The 22,899-nt window shown below is 44.7% G+C and overlaps 1 protein-coding gene across 1 annotated transcript in view; it reads left to right on the forward strand.

The window, feature by feature from the left end:
• The window catches only part of PPFIA4 (PPFI scaffold protein A4), a 2,319,747-nt gene that overhangs the window by 804,062 nt on the left and 1,492,786 nt on the right, over positions 1-22,899 (forward strand). The window lies entirely within an intron of this gene.

Consider the following 22,899-nt stretch of genomic DNA (forward strand, 5'->3'; position numbering starts at 1 on the left):
AATCTACCCAAATCCCAGACCCTGAGCCCTAAAACCCAGCCTTCAGCCCTAAAAACTACCCATACCCCAGCACTAAAAACTACCACAACCCCCTACCCTGAGCACTAAAACCCAGCCCCCAGCCCTGAAAAATACCCGGACCTCCCCACCCTGAGCCATAACCCGGCCCCCAGGCCTGCAAAATACACCGACCCCAGCCCAACCTAAAAATCATAAATACTACTCACCAAGAAATGGTAATTCCTTCTATTGTTCTCTGCATGAAGTTTCCATAACCTCAAATCCCCGCTCACTCGCTCCAATGCTAGACCATGGACTGCCTTTACCAAGCATATGCCTCTACCACCTTTACAACGGAAATCGTTGTAAAGGAATATGCGTGGTAATGCTTGCGTTGAAACGACACGCTTTGTTTACACTGCTTTGTTAATGCCGTTTCACCTGGTTTGGGGATGCAATTATGTTTTTTAACTCGTGTGATCAATATACTACTTTGACTAAGTCCGAGCAGAGCATTGCTGGATTATTCCACAAATGACTGAACTCTCGGTCCATGAGAGAGTTTTAACCATGTTCTGCCCATATATTGCTTACTGTCCAGAGGAAATAAGATTTTTGCTATTTACCCAAAGTATAAAAGTCTGTACTGTTTCATTTAGTAAAAACCATAACAGTTTCGAAAATATTATTATAACCTGCATTTTAAAATTATTAAAGGAAGATTTTCGAATCCCTCTATTATTAAATGCCTTTTTCAATAGCCACGCCCGAGTTGATTTTAAACAAGGACATATGCAAATAAGATGAATGTAGTCTTGCTTCGCTGCACCACATAGGATGCATATCGTGGGACCATTGTATCTCCATATGGGCTGGTCCGCTAAACTTGGTAAAAACCCAAACCTGGTGGCCATGAGTTTCCATTTTAGATAGTATTGATATGTTGCATTGAGATATTCTGCCGGTCCTATTTTTGTATAGGACTGCTGGACCATCCAGGCTTCGCAAATTAGTTTTTGTCCTCTAGTAGTGAATGTAGTTTTGCCATATTATTTTCCACCCTACGGAAAACAGGAAAGGAGGGAGACTGTGTCCAGAGATCTTATGACTTTGTTTCTTCCACTGCCATTTTCCCAAATTTTTCATAACTAGAATACTGATCTTCTTCCTGGGCCCGCCACAAGGCATCATGTAAGTCATTCGCTCGATTTAACCAGATTTTGTACCAGCTTTTAATGATGGCATAGGTTCACCCAATCCCTTGTTGAGTAAGACCAAATTCCAGTCTCACCTGAGCTGGAGACGCATTCTGTGGTAAGTTAAAAACGTTTTTGTACGCTTTCACTGTACCGTTTAGAACATTACTTGCATACTCCACTGTCGGCATCAATTTGGCACCTATTACGGCTTTATGGATGGACCCCTTAACCTTTTTGAAAGGGCACAAAATGCATAGATTAGGCTATTATCTTTTATTTCAAGATAGTGTTGATGTTTTTGGAAATTTAAACCATCATCTACGTACAGCTCTAGATATTCGATTGTTATTAACTACCCCTAATCTTATTTCTCCAAGCCTGACCAGGAATTGACGTGCTGACCGCTTTGCAATAGTCATGGTTTTTGTTTTTTTATGTTATTTTCCAAAGCAGTATCACTTGCAAACGTGATGGCTCATTTAATAATCTTTGTAAGCCGACTCTTATTAGGCCTAGTAATACTATATCATTGGCGTAAAAGAGATGTGTAATCAGTAATGGGCCCAGACGTGCTGGATGAGAATTTACCATTTTAATCTTGTTGAGAGGTCGGCCATAAAGAGATTAAATAAATCAGGTGCTAGTACACATCCTTGCTTTCCCCATAGTGGTTTTTATTCAATCATAGCTAGTTCAACATTGGGACTCAGTGCAATCATGTCGGAGACAAGTTTAATGCATGTCATCTCCATATACAAGGAATTGAATGGGGGACTAGGAGCCAGTTTAGGGAGATTAAAATCCAATTTCAATTCTTTGTAAATCCCTGTTCTTCTGTAGCCCTCTTAGACTGGTAGTGGCTTAGTAGCTACTGCTTTCGACCTGTAATCTTGAACTATTACACTAAGAGATTGACTTCCAGTTTAATCTCTGAGTCTCAATACAGCATTAGTAGTCTCAATACAGCATTAGCAGCTCATTTTAGTACAATCACAGTCTATTCTATGTGAGCATGTCTGTCTAATTTATGACTAAAGGATATGTCAAGATAGCCCAAGCTAGATCACTCAAGTACTTAATGTAGGGTGCCTTCTCAAGGAAGGAGCTGGCGTCATTATCATAATCTTAATTTTGGCAGAATTAGTGATCAGGTTGTTCTCATTGCACTAGTTTTCAAATTCCTCCAATAATCTATTTATAGCTTGTTCTGTCCGTAGAAGCACAACCGCATCCTCTGCAAAGAGTAATATCGGTATCTTCTCATTGCATGGTTTGGATACTTTAGGGTTGTTTTTATCTAAGCATTTTTCAACATCATTAAGGAAGAGGCTAAAAGCTGAGCTAAGCCCCCCCCGATGGATGCCTGGGGGGCTGGAAGATATGTTGCACCATTCTCCAGATTCACCACAAGTGTTAGTTACCATCTGTAGACCTTCCACCGCTGGAAGCAATGCCTTGTTACTTCCCAAGATGTCTAATCCACTCCATAGTTTAGCTCTATTAAGTAGATCAAAAGCCAATTCTGGGTCATTAAAAGACTGATGTAGAGGGAATTTCTATATTTTGATGTATTTCACCCTTGTGTTTGCTTTGCTCTCCCTAAGTTTGCAGGGTATACCCAAACATGAGTCTATTGCTCACTTTGCCACTGGATTCAAGCTATCGTGGCTGATAAGGGGTGTTACCCTGAAACCGGTCCCAGGATGCTTGTTTCCGGTCCAGGGAAGACCTGGCCTGGCAGTTCGGGATGGACTGTTCCCATGAGGCACAGGGTTGAGACTGATTTGCATAGAGTTGGGTCTGAACTGGGGTGGCGAAGTGAGCTAAAGATGGATGATGGATTCAACCCAAATCTGTGACTGGGGGTGAGTGTCTGAAAAGTTTCAGTGCTCTGTCCATCATCTCCTTGTGTTTACTTCGTTCGCTCTAATTTGGCAGGGTATGCCCAGACTTGGGTCCCTTGCTCACTTTGCCACTGGATTCAAGCTAGCCTGGTTGATGAGGGGTGTTCCCTGAAACTGGTCCCAGGATGCTTGTTTCTGGTCCAGGGAAGACCAGGTTTGGCATTTCGGGCTGGACTGTTCCCATGAGGGGCAGGGTCAAGACTGATTTGAATATAGCTGGGTCTGAACTGGGGTGGCGAGGTGAGCTAAAGAACGATGATGGAGATGGACTTGGCCCTTTTTACAGGGTCATGCTTGAAATCTTTGCCTCCCTCCTGTATTGTTTCTGACCTGTTTTTGTTGGTTTTAGGGGGGCTGGAGTCACACCTCGAGGGTGGACTGAGCCACACCACTGTGATGGCCATGTGGGTACTGTCTACCAGTGTGGACACATTTGTGAGCAAAGTAAGTTTAGGCGCTGCACAGATGGGGTCCCCAGGTGAGGAGGTGGGCCCCCCCCCGGGTTAAATTAGGGGTCTCCGAGAGTATGGACAGAGGGATCCAACTGGGTTCATATTGGCATAGAACTGGAATATGCCCCTGCAGTTGCGGGCCAGGGTCCATATTCTATCGCCCAAAGCAGGGAAGCCCATCAAGGTAGTGATTAGTCTACCCTCTGTTTTGGCATGAAGGGGGTTGTGTTGGACTTGGTCCTTTTTGCAGGGTCATTCCTGAACTTGTTGCCACCCTCCTGTATTGTTCCTGACCTGTTTGTGTTGGTATTAGGATTCTGGGCACTTTACTACTGCTGATCAGTGCTAAAGTGCATATGCTCTCTGTATAAAGTGTTATGGTAATTGGTTGTCCATGATTGGTATGTTAGTCTTACTAGTAAAGTACCTAGTACAGTGCACTTTGTGTGCCAGTGCTGGTAATGCAAATGCTACTAGTGGGCCTGCAGCACTAATTGTGCCCCCCACACAAGTAGCCACTGCAGTGCCTGCGCGCAGTTTGTTAAACAACCTTGTTGTCCTGACAAGTACACCCACTTGCCAGGCCTTACCTTTCCTTTTTTTGCACATCAGACACCCCTGTGGTAGGCCAAGCTATCCCCTGGGCAGGGTGCAGTGTATGTGAATGTTAGGACATGTACTAAGGTGCGTACCATGTCCTGACAATGAAAAACTGCCAAATTCATTTTTCACTATTGCAAGGTCATCTCGCCCATAGGACAGAATGGGGAGAGGCTGTGTAATATGCTTCGAGACTATCTTCCCATAGGCATAAGATGGAGCAGTGAAGTTTAGTGTGCCTGAACTCACAATTTAATAGCATCTTTTTGTGAAGGTGGTTTTTGAAATGTGTGTTTAGAAACCACATTTTTAGAAGTGGCTGGTTTCTTTGTTCTAACAATTCTGTGTGTCTCTGCCTGGTTGTGGATTGACTGTCTGGATTTAATGTGATAGGATCTGGGAAATGTCTTGACCTAGGGGAGTAGGTGAGACAGCAACAGGCTGACCTGCATCTGGAGTGTACGGGGAGGAATAACCCCTGGAGGTGAAGAGGCCTGGGCTGCTGCCATAAAACAAAAGCTCTATCTCCTATTGAGTGATTGAGGATCCAGACCCCCACTATCAAAGAAAGAAGGTGTCACTGGCAGGGAGACACCCAGAACTGGTTTGAACAAGTGTCAGTGCCCCAGTGAACACAAAGACTTCAAAGACATTTAGGGGTATAACTATGAGAGCTGAAACCCCTGAACGTTGGACTGATCAAGACTGAAAAGTATTGAAACTACTTTGCGGTCAAGAGGAATCTTTGCCAAAGGAAGAACAGCTGAAGAGAAGGACAGAACCTTGCTGTGTGTTCTGTGGTGGGCCTGCAGTTTTCTGATTTAACTAAGGAGAGACTAAGGGACTTTGCTGTGACCCCCTTGCTTGAAAGGACTTTGCTGTGTCCCCAAGTAATGTGTCTCCAAGTGCACAAGGAGAGCTGGCTCCCTGTTGTGGAAACTTAGGAGCATAAAAGTTGCCAAGTGTGTCTCAGCAACGCTGTGTGCGTGTGCTTTTTGCAGCCTGAGACCTTCGTAAGAACTGCCCCATGATCGTGTGCACCCGGAGTCCAAGTGAGTCTTAGCGACGCTGTGTGTGTTTGCTAGTGGAACCTGAGACCTTTGTGAGGATTGCCCTGTGATCGTGTGCATCCGGAGCTCAATTTAGTCTCAGCGACACCGTGTGAGTCTGCTCTGTTGCAGCTTAAGACCTTCGTGAGAAATTGCCCAGTGACTGTGTGTCCCGGAGCAGTCTTGTTCTCTGCTTCGATCGACAGCTTCTCCAGGAGTGCTGCGATCGTCTTTGCCATCGCCCCGGACCGGCATCCCCAGAGGAGCTGTGTGAATCCACCGCCACCGGCCCGAGCCTGCCTTTGCCAAAGAGAGACCTTCCAACCATCACCGTCGGGTTTCAAGTTCCACTGCTCAAGATCAACAAAGTCACATCGGAGGCCCAAGCAGCGAGGAGAGGAGAGTGAGATCGTACCCCCCAGGTATCGCTCAGCTAGCGTTCGTGTGTCGTCGCCTGGGGCAGGGTATAAGCTATGAGAGAAAACGCTCTTGGCCTTTCCCATCTTTGCAGCGTAAGCCTCCGCTCAAGCCCGTAACACGGCCCGTACTTGCCGAGGAGTGTTAGTCCCGGGGCTGGAGTGTGTAGCTGCACCTTGTTTTCCATCATAACAGTGTTGGGGGCATATTTTGGCAATAGCTGATCGCGAGTCGGTAAGAGTGGCATAGAGACCCTTCAAAGCACTGCGATCGGTGGCGGAGTGCATTATTTTGGCCTTAAGAACTGCCTGATTGTTGCATTACGAATTGCCTTATAAACTGCCTGATTGTTGCATTACCAATATTATTTTTGCAATATGAACTGCCTGATTGTTGCATTACGAACTGCATTATTTTTACACTTTGAAGTGCCTGATTCTTGCATTAGGAACTGCATAGCATTGAATTAGGACTGCATTGGATCATTAAGAATTGCTCATTAATTCTGCAAGAGCCTACAAGGGCTTGCTGGCATAATAACCGGCAAGGTGAAATATAACAAATACGCATATGTTGGACTTTTATCATGTGGTCTCATCGTATATATTTTTTTTATAAACATATAATTTTTTTTTTATGAAACACGTGTGGAGTCTATTTGTGGTGTTATCACTGGTTTAATGAGAGCATGGTTGCAAATACTTTACACATTTGCCTTGGAGATAATCCGGGCTGTTCTTGCCAAGCTACCAATGGGGTGAGCAGGAGCTATCTGAGAAGGTGTCCTTCCTTTCCCTGACTTAGAAGCAAGGGTCCCTATTTGGACCAAGGTACCTACCTCCGCCAACTAGAGACCCCCAGTTCTAACAGTATTCAACCCAGATCTGTGACTGGGGTTGAGTGTCTGAAAAGTTTCAGTGCTCTGTCCATCATCTCCTTGTGTTTGCTTTGTTCGTCCTAAGTTAGCAGGGTATGCCCAGATGTGGGTCTCTTGCTCACTTTGCCACTGGATTCAGACTAGGCTGGCTGATGAGGGGTGTTACCCCGTAATGGGTACCAGATGCTTGTCTCCAGTCCAGGGAAGACCTGGCTTGGCAGTTCGTGCTGGATTGTTTCCATGAGGCACAGGGTCAAGACTGATTTGCATATAGCTGGGCCTGAACTGGGGTGGCGAAGTGAGCTAAAGAACGATGATGGATTCAACCCAGATCTGTGACTGCGGGTGAGTGTCTGAAAAGTTTCAGTGCTCCATCCATCATCATCTTGTGTTTGCTATCTAGACGAAGTACCTGATCGACCATCACTAGCTTCTTGCGGAACCCGGCTTGTAGATCTGCGAGAGCTGTTTAATTCTCGACTCAGCCCTTCAGCCTGTTTAGCAAAACACAGCCAAATATTTTGTCCACAGCATCTAAGAGGGATACTGTCGGGTATGTGGCCTGATCCAAACTGCTACCCTTTTTGGGCCACGTTTTACCAGAATACCATGTCTGCCAAATTCTAACTATGGCTTATTGCGCCCTCCCAAGTGCTCTCTGTAGTGTGTTCCTTTCCTGAATTTTTAATACTGGATCAGAATCTCTGAGCAGTACACTCCAGCCATGGGCCTCAAACCAGTATTTAATTTGTAAATAATTAAAAAAAAACACACAGTTTTTCCCTTTAGCCAAGATTGCTGAATCTCAAAGCTACCTTGTCTTTATTCCTCCCTGTACCTCTTCCTTCCACCTCTCTTCAGATCCTGTATCTTTCTCTCACTCTTGCATGTTTATTTCCATCCCGGCTTCAAGCCTTTGTCACTGGTTTCCTAAGTTTCTTTCCCTCCTTTCTCCTTTTTTGCCCTTCTCTGTCTTGGTATGGGTTAAAGTCTGATGATAAAAAGCAGCACCTGCAGGCACAAATGTTGCAATTCCTCAAACATTAATATTCGCAAGGTCCAGTGATGCTGTGTTAGAGCAACAAACAACAGGACACGGAAATGTTAAGACTGTCACGCCTCTCTCATCTCGAGTCCCACTCACTTCCAGAAAGTTTTTTCTGACACTGCCTTTCTCCACTATTGCTCAAATGGCAACATACGCTTGAAGATAATTGAACGTGAATTCGAGATGTAAAACCTTTCAGTCGCAAGCAATCTTACATTGACCATGAAGTAATCGCGAGATCAAAGACCGAATCCCTTCATTACTTTTCCACATTTTGTCCTGTAATTGCTTTCTGACCTTCAGCCTCCACTCCGCAGACCCCAGCAAGACCTCACCATTGGAGACATTTACATAGATATTGGAAGCGTCATAAGGCAGGCGTTGAAGACACTAATTTAGATTTCTTGTGTACACTGCTGGGCGTGCAAGATTTGTGATGCGGCGTGCAGCGGCGTGCAGAGCTCTCCAGAGCATGAGATGAGGCTCTCTCCGGCTGATGGGTTTCTGACAGAGCACACACGTGCTTGAAGTGACACCGTTTAATTTAGCTGGCACAATGATGCATTATGTATACATTTCGATTCATTTTACCTATTAAGTCGTTGCTATTTATGCATATCAGCAGATCGCAGAAGACAAAGCGCATCAAATGAAAAAAACATAATCAAATGTCATAATTACTTGTAACCAGAGTGCCAGATAAATGGATAGGAAAGTATGAGTGGCATAGTCTGTGGGCTTAATCAGCTGTTAATGTTCTCACTGGAAGGCCCTTCGTTGTGAGAAGGATTTGCACTGTAGGAGGAAGTTGTGGTTGGGATGACTGAAACTGCCCAATAAGACGAGTTTGAAATCCATAGCTCAAGGCCTTACAGAGTCATTTGCACCTGGTGTCGCCAGAAGGCCTCACAACTCAAGGTGGATAAAATGCACACTTTGCGAGCAAAAACGGGAAACATTGCCTTTGCCAACCATAACCAAATATTCCCCACTTTGGCCGTGATTCCGAGTAGGGTGGGGAAGGAATCCCCATCTGGAAGCCCACTGAGAGTGAATGCGACTGACTCTGGGTTCTTGCACCTATTTTTCCAGGATGCGGGAACACTGAACCTTACTTTACCAGCTGGATATTGCAGTCGGTAAAATGCCGTCAGAATTGGCCTCAACTTCCCTCTCAAACACTACGAACCCTCCTCTCTCCAACCCTGCCATGAAGAGCTGGCAAATAGGAGCGGTAAAGTCCTCCGAATAGGGAATACCATAAGGAATTACACACACCAAATCTGTGCCCAGAAAGTTATTCCCTAATGTGAGGGATCTAACTTATAATGGCATGATACTGGTGTGGTGTTACCGCATGGTACCGACATTAACATATGCAGAGGTTACAATCTAAACTGCACCTTGCAACTTGTAGTCTGGCCCCCCGGCCTTGGCGAGAGGCAAACTATAGCTCTTCATTCTACTATTCTGTGCAGCTAGATAACTCATCTAAGAAAGGGGTGGCATCAAGTCGCATAGAGTGGGAGCAACTGCTCCTGATATCACTCAGGGCTGTCATTGGCCTTGATTAGCAGTGAAAAAACCATGAAGTAGTCATGCACTATCCATTTTAACTCACGTACAGGCCCCTCTTAACCCCTGTGCTAAGCCTTTTTTATGGCTATTTGGGGTAGTTCACGCTTCGGCCCCTGTAACTTTTAGACCACATAAGGTATCCACACCAAGAGGCCCATTAGGATGTCTGGCAGATCGCCACCGCCATGCGGGCAGTGGCGATCCGCCAGATTTCCTTGCCCGCCCGCCACCCGCCTGCCACCCATTTCCCCCGCTATAAGGTTTAATATGGTGGCGGTGTCTATCAGACACCGCCATCCATATTAGTATGGGCTTTGGGAGATGCCTGAAAGGCAGGCGGTCTTCACTTTGAGGGCCCCCTGCGGGCCCCCATGGTGAAGGCGAGTTGGGGGGTGCACATGGGGGGTACCAGTGGTACCCCCCTGCATTTGCATACACAATGCGCATTTTGTCCGCCACAATGTTAAAAATGCAGGATGCACCCGCCACTGTGGCGGGCGCATCCTAATACCCCCCACGGGACCCCCGCCCTTATGGCGGGTGGTCCTATAATCCGATAGGATGGCGGGCAGACTAAGTCCACCCGTCATCCTAATGACCCCCAAGATTTGTGTCCTTTTCTTCCAACATCATGGTGATTCTAAGGGTACCCAGGGTTTGTGGATTCCCCTGGAGGGGACCCAGAATTTAGCCAAAATACAGCCATTTTTGGGGGGGAAAATTGGAAAAAAGGGCTACAGATGAAAGGATCTGTTTTTTCCCCTGCGAATGGTATCAACAAAGGGGTGTGGTGCTGAAATTACCATCTTCCCAGCTTTCAGGGACAAGCAGACTTTTGTCAGAAAACTAAAGTTTTTTTACACAGTTTTGGCATTTTTCGGGGACATATCCTATTTTTGCTATTTTTTGTGCTTTCAACTTCCTTCCAGTTAATGGTAGAAATGGGTATGAAAAAAATAATGGATCCTGGAAAGCTATACATTTGTGAAAAGTAGACAAAATTAATAATTTAACAAGGGGTCATTTGTGTGAATCCTTCAAGGTTTTTTTTATAGAAAATAACTGTTGAATATAGGAAAACATTTAAATTATTTGAAAAACACAGCCATTTGTGTCAACATTTTCACCTGTAAAGTCTTCTAAATATGACAGCTGTTTAAAAGCAATATACCGTTACATCTGCTGGGCCTTTCTGGTTGCGGGGATATATAGGACTTGTAGGTTCACCAAGAACCTGACGAACCCAGAGCCAATAACTGAGCAGCGTCTTGCAATGGTTTCTTATTATGTACCGGGTATATAGCAGTTAATTTGGGAAAATATATGCATGGAATAATTGGCATGAAATACACCTATGCATTTCTGAAATTGGAACAAAAGATAGAGTTTAGAAACGGTAGATATGTGCATATTTCAAAAATTGTGAGTACCCATACTAGCTTGAGAATTATAGGTCATTTTTCAAAATGACTTCTTTTGTACACATTGCAATTCATTTGGAAGGCAGAAATGCATCAAAAGTCAATAGGTAATAACAGTTGCTCTAAAATTCTGTGTTACCCTAAGTCTCCTGATTAAAAATGGTACCTCACTTGTGTGGGTAGGGCTAGTGCCCGCGACAGAAAACGTCTCAAAATGCAAAGTGGACACACTTTATTTTTACAATGAAAACTGACCCTTTTTTTGTAAAGTGCCTAGCTGTAGATTTTGAAACCCTAGCTCTGCCTAGGGAAACCTAGCAAGCCTATACATTTTTGAGAACTAGACACCCAGGAGAATTCAGGATGGGGTGACTTTACTGGCTCTGTTACCCAGAATCCTTTGCGAACCTAAACATTTATCAAAAAAACAAATTTTCCTAATTTCTGTGGAGGAAAGTTCCGGAATCTGTGTGGATCCACAAAATTCCATGAACCTCCTGTTACCCAAAGTATTCTGAGAAAAATGGTACCTCACTTTTGTGGGTAGACCTAGTGCCCGCGACAGGAAACGACCCAAAACACAACATGGACACACCACATTTTCACAGTGAAAACAGACCCTTTTTTTGCAAAGTGCCTAGCTGTAGATTTTGAACCCTAGCTCTGCTGGCACCCAGGGACATCTAGCAAAACTATACATTTTTCAAAACTAGATACCCAGGGGAACCCAGGATGGGGTGACTTGTCTGGCTCTCACCATTTTCTGTTACCCAGAATCCCTTGCAAAAATGTGTCAAAAAAACACATTTTCCTCACGTTTCTGTGCTGGAAAGTTCTGGAATCTGTGTGGATCCACAAAATTCCACCCACCTCGCAATCCCCAAAGTCTTCTGAGAAAAATGGTACCTCACTTGTGTGGGTGGGCCCAAACCTATTGAGGCGACTTCAAAATGACATATCACAAAACAACCTGGTTTTGCAAGGGGGGTCCCATGAGTTTTTGGTCCCGGGCTTGGCGGCCATCTAGGGAAACCTACCAAACCACACATTTCTAAAAACTAGACACCAAGTGCTCGATCGTCATTAGATTGAAAACCAGGGAATGGCCTTGGGTGGTTGGGGAAGCTCTTCCCCACCTCCTGAGTAATCTGTTTACAGCAGAGGGATTTCGGGCCCTTGTCCTCATGACGGAATCTTGCAGATAGGCAGGTTTCCTTCTTGGCTAGGAATTCTCAAAGATACGAACACGTACCAAACCACAACCATCCGTATTCAGCACCTCTTGATCCTTCAAAAGCCTAAAGCCACTGCAACCTCCACCATTACACCATCCTTTTCAACCTTTTGACCACTTGTCTCAAGTTCCAACATTTATCATTGGACAGCACGACTTGCCACCTGTGAACTACCTTCACCTTAAAAGGGCGAAGAAAACTACTAAACCCCTTTTTTACTCTTCCAGATGTGAATTTTACTCAATCAAAATATTCTGGTTTCCAACACTATCCAGGAGAACACCACTAGAACCTGAACCGCCAGAGCCAATTCTTGGACCTGCATCATTATCTTTATAGTCACTGTTAGAACCTGCACCCTTCCCCTCAATCAAATCTCTCACCCATGAAGGGCGAAGTATGGTACCTGGTTTCCTCCCTCTCTTTACACAAAATGGAACCTCTCCAGTGGAGAATTTACAGTGGTGCAATAAGCCCAACCAGATCAGAGACCATAATCTCCACATTGATTAGCTTCTGCCGTCTGCAAAGTCCCTTTTATCATGCGGTTCACTCTTTCCACAATTCCATTCGCACAGGGATTGTACAAAGTAGTGCATGAATGCCTGACACCACACAACACCAAGAAGTCTCTCATCTTGCCAGAGGTCAGTTGAGTATTATTGTCCGTTATGAGTGTGACAGGGAAACATCCTCTCTAAACACCTCACGTAACGCTTCTATGGTTGTACGCGTGGTAATCTTATGTAAGAATTTAACCACAAATGACCTGTAATGTACATCAACAATGACCATTACAAATCTTCTGCTACGTTCCAGCCTGGACAGGGTGCCAATAAAGTCCAAACCCACACTGTGCCACTCGCTACCAGGATCAGTGATACTGCGACCCTCAGAACTGGCCCCCACCTGCAATATCTTTTCCTCTCCTTGCATTCAGTGCACCTTTCCACCCAATCCACAATGTCATTGTCCATAAGTCGACCACCAAAGCTCCTTCCTATATCGTTTCTTAGTGACTGTCTTCCCCAAATACCCCTCATGGACTATGTCAAGCAATCTTTTTCACATATCAGGGGGGGGAACCATCATGTCTCCTCTCATCACCATCACGCCCCCAACACGAAAAGCTCATCAAGAATCTTCGCATAAGGTTTTAAGGCTACAGACAAGGTACGTAGTTTCTCCCACCATTCCTTATCATAAGCATCACCTCCACTAGTACAGTATCGTTTTTCATTGCATCAGTCCACTCAAGTTCACTCACTATGCTATTACACCAACTGAACGCATCCTCCACACTTGTGACAGCACCTTCTCTCCCTCTACACACAACTGCCTCTCTATCTACCAGCTTCCAGTCCAGTGACAAACACAACAAACAAACTGCATAGATGTTTTTCCAACCAGGGCTATGCTCAATGCTGTAATCATATTCTTGAAGGCGTGAAGCCAGACTCTCTAATCTAGCTGACCCTTTTCCCGTCCCCCCTGGAAGTAAATTTTGTAACTGCAGTTTGTGATCAGAATGCAGAGTGATGAGACCACCCCAGACATAGGTACAGAAATACTCTAGGCCCCATGCCGGCTCTAGAACCTCCATTTCGATAACAGCATAATGACGCTCAGTATCTGTCTGGGTTGCCAAGTCAAATGCCACCATTTTCTCAGTGGCACCATGTATTTGATTCAGAAAAGGGGGTGGTGATGAACAGAGTGTCTGAATTAAGCAGACCACTCTTACCCAGTCCAAAGATCAGGGCTTGATCCATCACCGTTTTTTAGCTCACTGCACCATCCCAGCTCAGAACCTGGCTATATGCAAATTAGTCTGTCCCTGGCCCAGTGCATCATGGGAACAGGGCAGACCAAACTACCAAGCCAATTCTTATACTGGGAAGGAAACAAGCTTCCAGGGACCGGTTTCTGGCATTTCAGCCGTCTTCGGCCCGGCTTGCTTGAATCCTGATGGTGCAGTGAGCAAGGGACTCACATCTGAGTATACCCTTCCACGCTTATGGTGGACAAAACGATTCAGAAAAGGGGGTGGTGATGAACAGAGCGTCTGAATTAAGCAGATCACTCTTACCCAGTCCAAAGATCAGGGCTTGATCCATCACCGTTTTTTAGCACACTGCACCATCCCAGCTCAGAACCTGGCTATATGCAAATTAGTCTGTCCCTGGCCCAGTGCATCATGGGAACAGGGCAGACCAAACTACCAAGCCAATTCTTATACTGGGAAGGAAACAAGCTTCCAGGGAACGGTTTCTGGCATTTCAGCCGTCTTCGGCCCGGCTTGCTTGAATCCTGATGGTGCAGTGAGCAAGGGACTCACATCTGAGTATACCCTTCCACGCTTATGGTGGACAAAACGATTCAGAAAAGGGGTGGTGATGAACAGAGTGTCTGAATTAAGCAGACCACTCTTACCCAGTCCAAAGATCAGGGCTTGATCCATCACCGTTTTTTAGCTCACTGCACCATCCCAGCTCAGAACCTGGCTATATGCAAATTAGTCTGTCCCTGGCCCGGTGCATCATGGGAACAGGGCAGACCAAACTACCAAACTACCAAGCCAATTCTCATACTGGGAAGGAAACAAGCTTCCAGGGACCGGTTTCTGGCATTTCAGCCGTCTTCGGCCTGGCTTGCTTGAATCCTGATGGTGCAGTGAGCAAGGGACTCACATCTGTTCCCATGAGGCACTGGGTCAGACTAACTTGCATATAGCCAGGTTCTGAACTGGGGTGATGCAGTGAGCTAAATAACGGTGATGGATCAAGCCCTGATCTCTTGACTGGGTAAGAGTGGTCTGCTTAATTCAGACACTCTGTTCATCACCACCCCCCCTTTTTGAACCATGTATTTGAGGCAACATTGCACAGATACCTGTTCCGCTCACATCTACATTGACTATAGTTTTGTTCCTTGTATCAAAAGGAACAAAACGTGAGCATTGCACACCTCATCTTTGATCCACTGGAAACACTCCTGTTGTAATGTACCCCACTCAAAACATACTGCTTTTACATTAATGCTTTTAGATGCTCTGTCTTGCTGTCTAAATCTCTGATAATCTTTGAATGGTACTCTGTCAATCCTAGGAAAGAGCGCAATTGCTCCTTGTACATAGGTGATGGCGCAGATCTGATTGACAATAATAGGTCGTTCTTGGGCCTTACACCATCTGCTGACAGAGTGTGTCCAAGATATTCAATTTCTTTCACTAAAAATGTGAATGTTTCCTGCCTTAAGGTCATCCCTGACTCAGCCAGATGATCCAATGCCAACTTCAAAGTTACATTGTGACTCTCCACAGTATCGCTGAACACCAGAATATCATCTTGAAAATCGATGGCATTGTCCAAACCCTTAAATATCTATTTCATCATCCTCTGGAAGACACTTGCAGCAGAAGATAGTCCAAACAGCATTCTAGTAAACTGGTAAAGGCCCTCCATGGTGATGGACGCGTTTAAGCATTTGGATCGTTTCCCTCCTTTAAGCAGTAAGATCAATTCATTAATATTGGGCAATGGGAAATTATCAGTTAAAATTTTCTGTTTGAGCCCTCGTAAGTCGACACTAAACCTTAACTTCCCAACCTTCTTCTTGTTGATAACCACAGGAGGACTTCAATTTGAAGCTTCAACTGATTCAATCACCCCACTGTAACATCTCCCCCACCATTTTCTTTACTTCCTCCATCACCCTTATGGGTGGTACCATCCCAGTATAGGTGGTCCTGACTCGCCACATACACTTTCCCATTAACACCTATCCATGAACATATCAGTTTTCATGTACCCAATTATATTGATTTGTTCACCCTGGTAGTGTCCCGGGTTGATGTCCTTTGGCAACAAGGGCACCATTAGCCACTCCTTGAGTCCCATACTCTTGAGAATAATTGTGTACAGGGATCCAGAATCCATCATCAACTCCACCACTTTGATTTGAATGGTGAACTCAGCTTTGGTCCTTTTTAACCTAGCAGTCCCAAATTCCATGCTCTGTTCTTCATTAACCCAACACCCTGTTCCCCAGAACTGGTTTGCAAATTCCAGCTGTATTTTCCATCACAACAGCCACTTTCCCCTTGACACTGTCTTTTTCCATGCACATTCTGGGAAAATCCGTCCACACCTCCTACACTCCTTCCCTATGGCATAGCAATTCTTAGCCTCAGCCGAATGATATCTACTCCCACACCTGCTACAGTTCCTGTTAAATGCTTTACCACTATTGGTGGGCCTACTCCCCATCCTGGCTGACCACATGGTTGTTGCTGCAGCATCCCCCTCAGTTACCAGCATGTCCCCGGATGCTTTTGAATCCTTCTGCTCCATCTCCCTCATGCAATACTCTGACTATTCCACCACCTTCACTATCTCAAAGGCATCCCTCAAAGATGGGTCTTTTTCTGCCAACAACCTCTCCAGCATCTTCCTGCTTCTACACTGAACAATGAGTTGGTGCCTAATCATCTGATCTGTCATTGCACCAAACCTGCATTTGACTGACAGCTCTCTTAACCTTGTTATAAACTCATATTCTGACTCACCAATCCGTTGTGGTTTCATGTAAAATGTATGCCTCCTTATGATCACATACACACTCTTTGCGAACCTGAGTTCCAACTTCTTCCTTGCTTCAACATACACATCCTCAATGGGGCACCCCATCTGATTAAACGCTTTAGGTAAACATATGCTGGCCTTCCTTTCCCAGCATGCTTAATAAAGTGGTCCTTTTTCTGAACACTGAACTCCAACCCTTCAAGAACTTAAAGATAATTGTCAAATATATCTACCCACTCTTCCCACTCTACTGCTGGAACCCCAGGTTGAGCAAGAATTACTGGAGGCAGGTTAATCACTGATACTTCCATAGCAGCAGCACCCAACACCCCCTGACACACAGACCTCTAAAATGCAAAGGCAGTGAAAGACAGAAAACACTACTGTGTGCCTGTGTTTCTGTGAAGATATGATTTTGTTTCAGTCTTCCTGCATATGTAATTCTGGGTGTGAGGTGCTGTTCCAATCGACCACAAAAATGACCAAATTATTACTGTCCTGTTAATTATGCCCTCGAACACAGAGCTGTGCTTCCTGTACCCTGACCTGAACTGGTGAGTGATTCTGATGCTTGAGTGTTTTTTGCAGCCATGTACAATAAAAATGTAAGTCCCAGTGCTGCGCTGGCTGGTGGTTGCCAACATTTGTTATAATACTCTGCAAGCCGTATAGGGTTTTCAAATGTAAGTATTTATTGTAAGCAGAAATAACCCTCGACTTGGTGTTCCCTCCACCAGGCAACAAGCAACTGCCGGCAAAGACACTGCCCTCCTGACAAAGTCCCACAAGATATTGGAACCTTTAGGGGGATACACAAGGCAAATGTTCCCCGATCCTCACAATTACATTAGAACAGTTTGCTAGTTGATTGCAACAGCACAGAACATAGACAGGTCCGGAATGGGAACCAAAACCGGCCCTGTCAAATTGCTCGGCCGGCTCCCAGGGGAGGAGGGGTGCGGCTGAGCTGTTTGCTATGGCCTGTTTCAGCTGATTTTGTTACAAGGGGCCGATATAGCCAGCCCCTAGTAGTAAAAACGGCCTCCCAGTGGCCCACAACCGCCCCCCACCTTGGCGCCCAATGGTGAAATGCCTGTGCCCGCTACTTCCAGTCCGGCCCTGAACATAGAATGAAAACATGTATGTAACGCTGCCTTTTTCTGAAAAAAATAAACCACCATTCAACTGATCTCTGGCCCACAGCCAAATTTGTACTACAACGCTGAGTCAAACTTAAAATACATTTGCGTTTCCCTCACTTTTTAAGTAGCTCATAATCCAACCAAAATCACTTGTACTGAGTACTGCCATCATGATTAGTCATACAGCAAGTTACTTTCAAAGTTCTTGTCACTGGACAAACAGACTTGCTCCAGAATGCCATAACAGATCCGATCCAGAAGAGAAATGAAGGAAAACACAGCTCTTTAAGTCATAGGATCTCCCCTTAAATATCGAACATCAAGTCTCCATTAAAATCTGCAAATTTGGAAGTGGCCAAAAGTTCACGTCTCTGTGATATGGAAAGATGTTGCTCAACTGAAATACTAGCCATGCCCAGTGGATTCCTGGTCTAGTGTATGAAACCAAGATCGTAATCCACAGTTAGTCAATGGTCGCGATAAAAGCAACGGTTTGTATCTACATTTATGTCATCCATGATGTCAAGGTTGATATTAAATGTGATGTGATCATTGATGTAGTTCATGGTGTCCTATCTGATTTTATCCATGTATAAACTGAATAAAGGTCCTGCAGTTACAGGACACCCCGCTACTCATTAGTTTTAGTTGAGAGGTGACAGTGTGAGTATCAACATCTGGATTACTCCGGAATGAATACTTACAGAAACCTTGTTTCAGGAGATCAGAGAGCTTTCCAACTGTTCTGTTATTGTCCATCTACTCTGGCTGCGAGTAGAGATGCACTGGGCCAAGTGTCAACTTCTTCATCCTCTCAATATCATCAGGAGGCTCCTCAGCTCCCAGTTGGGGAGATCAAGATGCATTAAGGTGCCCTGGTGATTCTTCAAATTTCATGCATCAGTGTTTTTAGTTTTGTAAAACACTTGTAGTGAAATACCTTAACACACTAAGGGAATCAGAGCTCATAGGATCGTGGTACTCACTACAATCTGAGGACTAGTCTGGTCCTCCTAGAGTGAGCTAACTCCAAGTGCTCCTTGATACTAGGGCAGGTTATACAAAGGGCAAAGGAACAAAGTGATGTAGGCCACCTAGACACACTGTAGCCCTTGTCTCTATTAGCACCACTCTCTTCACACCCAAGACGTTTTTATGACTGTCAGGGTTCACAAACACTATGCGGACCAGTTAGTCCCGCACTATGGGTTACTTATAAATGCCTATACACAAACCCACACTCACACACAGATGGTGCTCCCTGTCCCTTAAACTGGCTTGTGGCACCAGGGTGTGGGAACCCCTGCGGTAGAGGTTTTGAGCTCTGGCTCCTGAGCAAAGCCTAGCACTAAGCCAATAACCCCTCTTTTCCAGGGAAGACCACACAAAGAGAAAAATATTTTTGCATCCCATTCCTGGTTTCCAATTGATGACCAGAAAAGAGCACTAGAAAGGTGGGCTCTGGCTGCAGAAGTTGTCCCCAATTTCTAGTGCAACTATGTATTTGAGTACCTTTGTGAGCTTTTTTCATGACTTGCAAATCATATTGTCCAAGTTTTTTTGTCTATGGTTTGTTTTCTTTTTATTGCAAAATCGGAATATGGCTCATATATGTTGAAATGGTCGGTAGAACAACAAGGTAATTCATCAAATCATAATTGCCTTTTTAATTCAAATTGCATTTTGAAAAGAAATGTAGACACTTGTCTTTCAATATAGCATTATAATGTGAATATTTAAAAAACAAGTAGATTAAGGCTGTAAGACAGCAGAGTGTTTAACTCTGAACACCAATAGAACAACCACATTTCATTCCAAAACCAATTTAGTTAAACCAGAATAAAATGCAATCAACAGATTGACTCGCAATTTAGGATCTAGTGTTCAGGAGTTAATAAAACCTCCAAAACCTTCTTGTGATGTGCTTATGCAGAGCATAGTTATCCCCAAAGGCTGTCCAGTGATGGAGTGAGACCTGATACAGGTTGTTGGTTCACAAGGCTCCGGTTTTATGGAGAACCAGGGCATGAACATCATTAGCAGCAGACCAATCATGAATCAAGTCAAAATGTTTCAAAGGTTTTACTTTCGTACTTCGAAACTTTAATATCATACATAATCCCACTAAAGCCTTGAGGACTGTTAGCAAAAGATCTGAGTGTGGCAAACTAAATACCTGCAGCTGCGGATCTCATGTGATCACTGGGCACATTTCAATACCTTTCCAAATTTCAAGGTATATCTTTCGTCCTTGTCACTTTTTCAGGGATTAAAGTCGGCTAACAGGCAAAGGGTGGAGGCTGTGTTTAGAAGGGGTCAACTAGACTGGATACCTTTAATAATATCTTCCAGTTAAGCTTGATTGATGATGTCCCGCATTATCTAGCTCAAGATATAGACCTACAGATATCTGAAAACCATTATATTGACTCTTGAAATATCTTCACAGCGGAGTTAAAAACAATAAACCTACACTTAACATACCCATATTTTGAGTATTTATTTTGTTGATAATATATCTATTGGTGATATTTCAAGGATCAATGTTGAGAAATAGGACCATTCCTTGTGGTGACAAACTCAGAGCAAAATGAACTAGGAAAATTTGCCCATCAGATGTGAAATTTGTTGAGTAGTCCTGAGCACCTTGTCCCTGTCCTCCAGAGGTCAAACATTTTATAAATTCTAACTCAATCTGAATATATTCTCAATGGTTTACTTTTAAGGTTCTTAAATATAAAGATCTGATATAGAGACTTCTAGTTGCAGATTGCTTACCTTTGAATTTTCCAGGCTTCTGCCTGGATCTGGAAACTTTTGATTTAGTAGTACCCCTGCGTGGCGGCGGGTGGCTCTGTCCGGCTCCGCATGACATCACCGGCATCGGTTGTGACATCAGGGTAACCCATATAGGCTCCACCCAGGCCTGCAGCATCAGTTCTTTTTCTTTCCACACCAAGTTAGCGTTCATCCGAAGAAGAGCTACTCCTCTGTCTCTTTTTGACAGACTTTTAAAAATATTTTGTTGGGAAATGTTTTTTTTTGTGTTGATAGATGAAGTCTAGATGGGTAGGAGTGACTCATCTGACGTCCCTGTCCCAATCGAGAAAGAGAATGTCGCGGGACCGCTCCAGGAGCCCCAAGTCCTCTTCTTCACACTCAAAGTCCTCGGGACACTCGGGGAAGAGGCATAGGAAAAAGAAGATGTCCAAATGGTCTTTGGCTTCATTTCATCTGTCGTCGGTTGATGAGGAAAGTGGGGAGCATCGACGCTCCAGGCACTGCTCAGCGGTTTTGTTGCTGAGTCTGACTCTGCACTTCCCCCCATTTCTTAGAGCTGGAGCACCCCTGCTCAGATTAATGAGTTATACGAGGCCATGCACTTCGTATTTGAGCAGGCTGACCCCTCTTGTGTACCTTTGGGCCCCGCGGGAGGAGGGCAAAAAATAATCTCCAAAGCATGCAATTTTCTCAATAGAAAGAAATGGCCCCAACGTCAGAGAGGATCCCTACTGCATTTGGTGCTATTCTAATTTTCTCTGCCCGTAACTGCGATGCGTTGCATCTTGGTCATGGGTAGCGAAAATGAGTGATGAATTCTATGACCTGAATAGAGCGGTGTGACTGTTAATATGGCATTTTTCATCATACCACGAGTCAGAGGTTTACACTGGTGGAGTCAGGGAAGCCTGTGCTGGTGTAAACATTGCTCTATAAAGAGTGGGGGAACCAAAGGTTTGGTGGGAAGAGCGCAGTGCGGATGTGCAGCGGCGCTCCCACTCCATCAACCCTTTAAATGAGGTCCAAAGTGTACAAAATTCTAGAACATGATGCAAAACATAAAACACCTACCGACCTTGCTAGTGCCAGATAAACTCTTCGCATGTCTGTGGTAAAAGAATATAAATAGCACTTTTTTACTTTCTGTTGTTGTATGTAACTACATTGAAGTAATCTTTTTGGATGTTCAGTTAAATAGTCTCAAACATGAACAGATTTTAATAAGGTTAGATGTACCTTTGCAGATCTTTCCTACAGCATCAGTTGGTACTGCTATAGAACTGTGACGTAATCTTTTGATGCAAGCTTCTCTTTGATGATGCTCATCAAATGCCAGGCGCTTTTTTCATCACTTTTATATGTTATTATGACCACTGCATTTGTCACGAGAAACTACTGTTCACCAATAACATGGAACAGTGACAACTAAGGCTTGTTGCACACTGCTGTGAAACTACTGTGGTGCAAACCCACTCCCCCCCCCCCAGCCTGATACAGTTTGTGCAGCTTCTCCCAAAATGCCATCGAATTCACCCACCTTCACCGCTTCTCCAGGGTCCTGGGGTAACTGGAGGGCAGGAACTGTCAGAACTAAATCTACAGCTAGCAGTGGCTGTTCACAGCTGGCGTGTAATGGGTGGAGGGTGAGAGGTGGGGGAGGGGAGAAATGCACAAGTAATGTGGCTGCCATTGTTAGCTCAACAATGTTTTGTAGCTGGCGGAATCTTTAAGCAGTGGCTCTGTCATCGCCACTGAGGACATAAAGGGCACAAGTACTGCTTATTGAAACTTTCTCCGTTGGGCGTTTTAGTGCATCAGGGATAATTTCACCTTCTCTATCGAGGTCCAAGACAGATTCTGGTCACCTGGATGTGTGACTAACCATGCGTGCTTCCCGGTGTTGTATCTGCCATCAGTGTGTTGAATGTGTGAATTGGGCATAAAACAACAGCACTTAGTCAGATTAATGATGATTCAAAGTGCACATTGTTGAGCTTTGCTCATTATCACTCTATGACCTCTTTGTACTACTGATGCCATAACTGCAGCAGCCCCACCTCCTTGTTTGTGTTGGTGCGTCAGTTTAAGGTTTTGCAGTGCATTGGCACAATCATCACTGGTGCAGCCTAGAGAGGCCTCCTGGTTTTGGCAGTGCTTGGGTGTGTGTGTGGAAGGGGGCAGATTATTCAGATCTGCTGCTCTGTCGAGTTGTTAGCAAAGCTCTTTGTTGAGTCTTTTCACTGTTTCTTCCTATTTTTGTTTCCGTAGCCCCATAGAATGCGACACTGTCTGTTAGGGCCAACAGAAGTAACTCACGATAGAAGGGTCTCTGGTAGGACAGCTGAGATACATGAACTTGGCAATTATATGTTAGGACAATGTTGGACGGGCCTATAGCGTAATCAGGCAGTGGCGGCTGCCACACAATGAAAGACGGGATGGGGAATTAAAGGGAAAAAATATTATTTAAAAAAAGCTTATCTCTCACTGCCCCAGGGACGACGGCCACCTCGGTGCTTCACTCCCTGCAGTCTCTGGGAAGGCACAGGCTGTACAACCCAATCCAGAGGCTAAGGATTTTTGTGAGCGGCCTGCTCTGCTGCTCAGACACTA

Source organism: Lissotriton vulgaris, chromosome 5 (assembly GCF_964263255.1).
Source record: "Lissotriton vulgaris chromosome 5, aLisVul1.2, whole genome shotgun sequence".
Taxonomy (NCBI): domain Eukaryota; kingdom Metazoa; phylum Chordata; class Amphibia; order Caudata; family Salamandridae; genus Lissotriton; species Lissotriton vulgaris.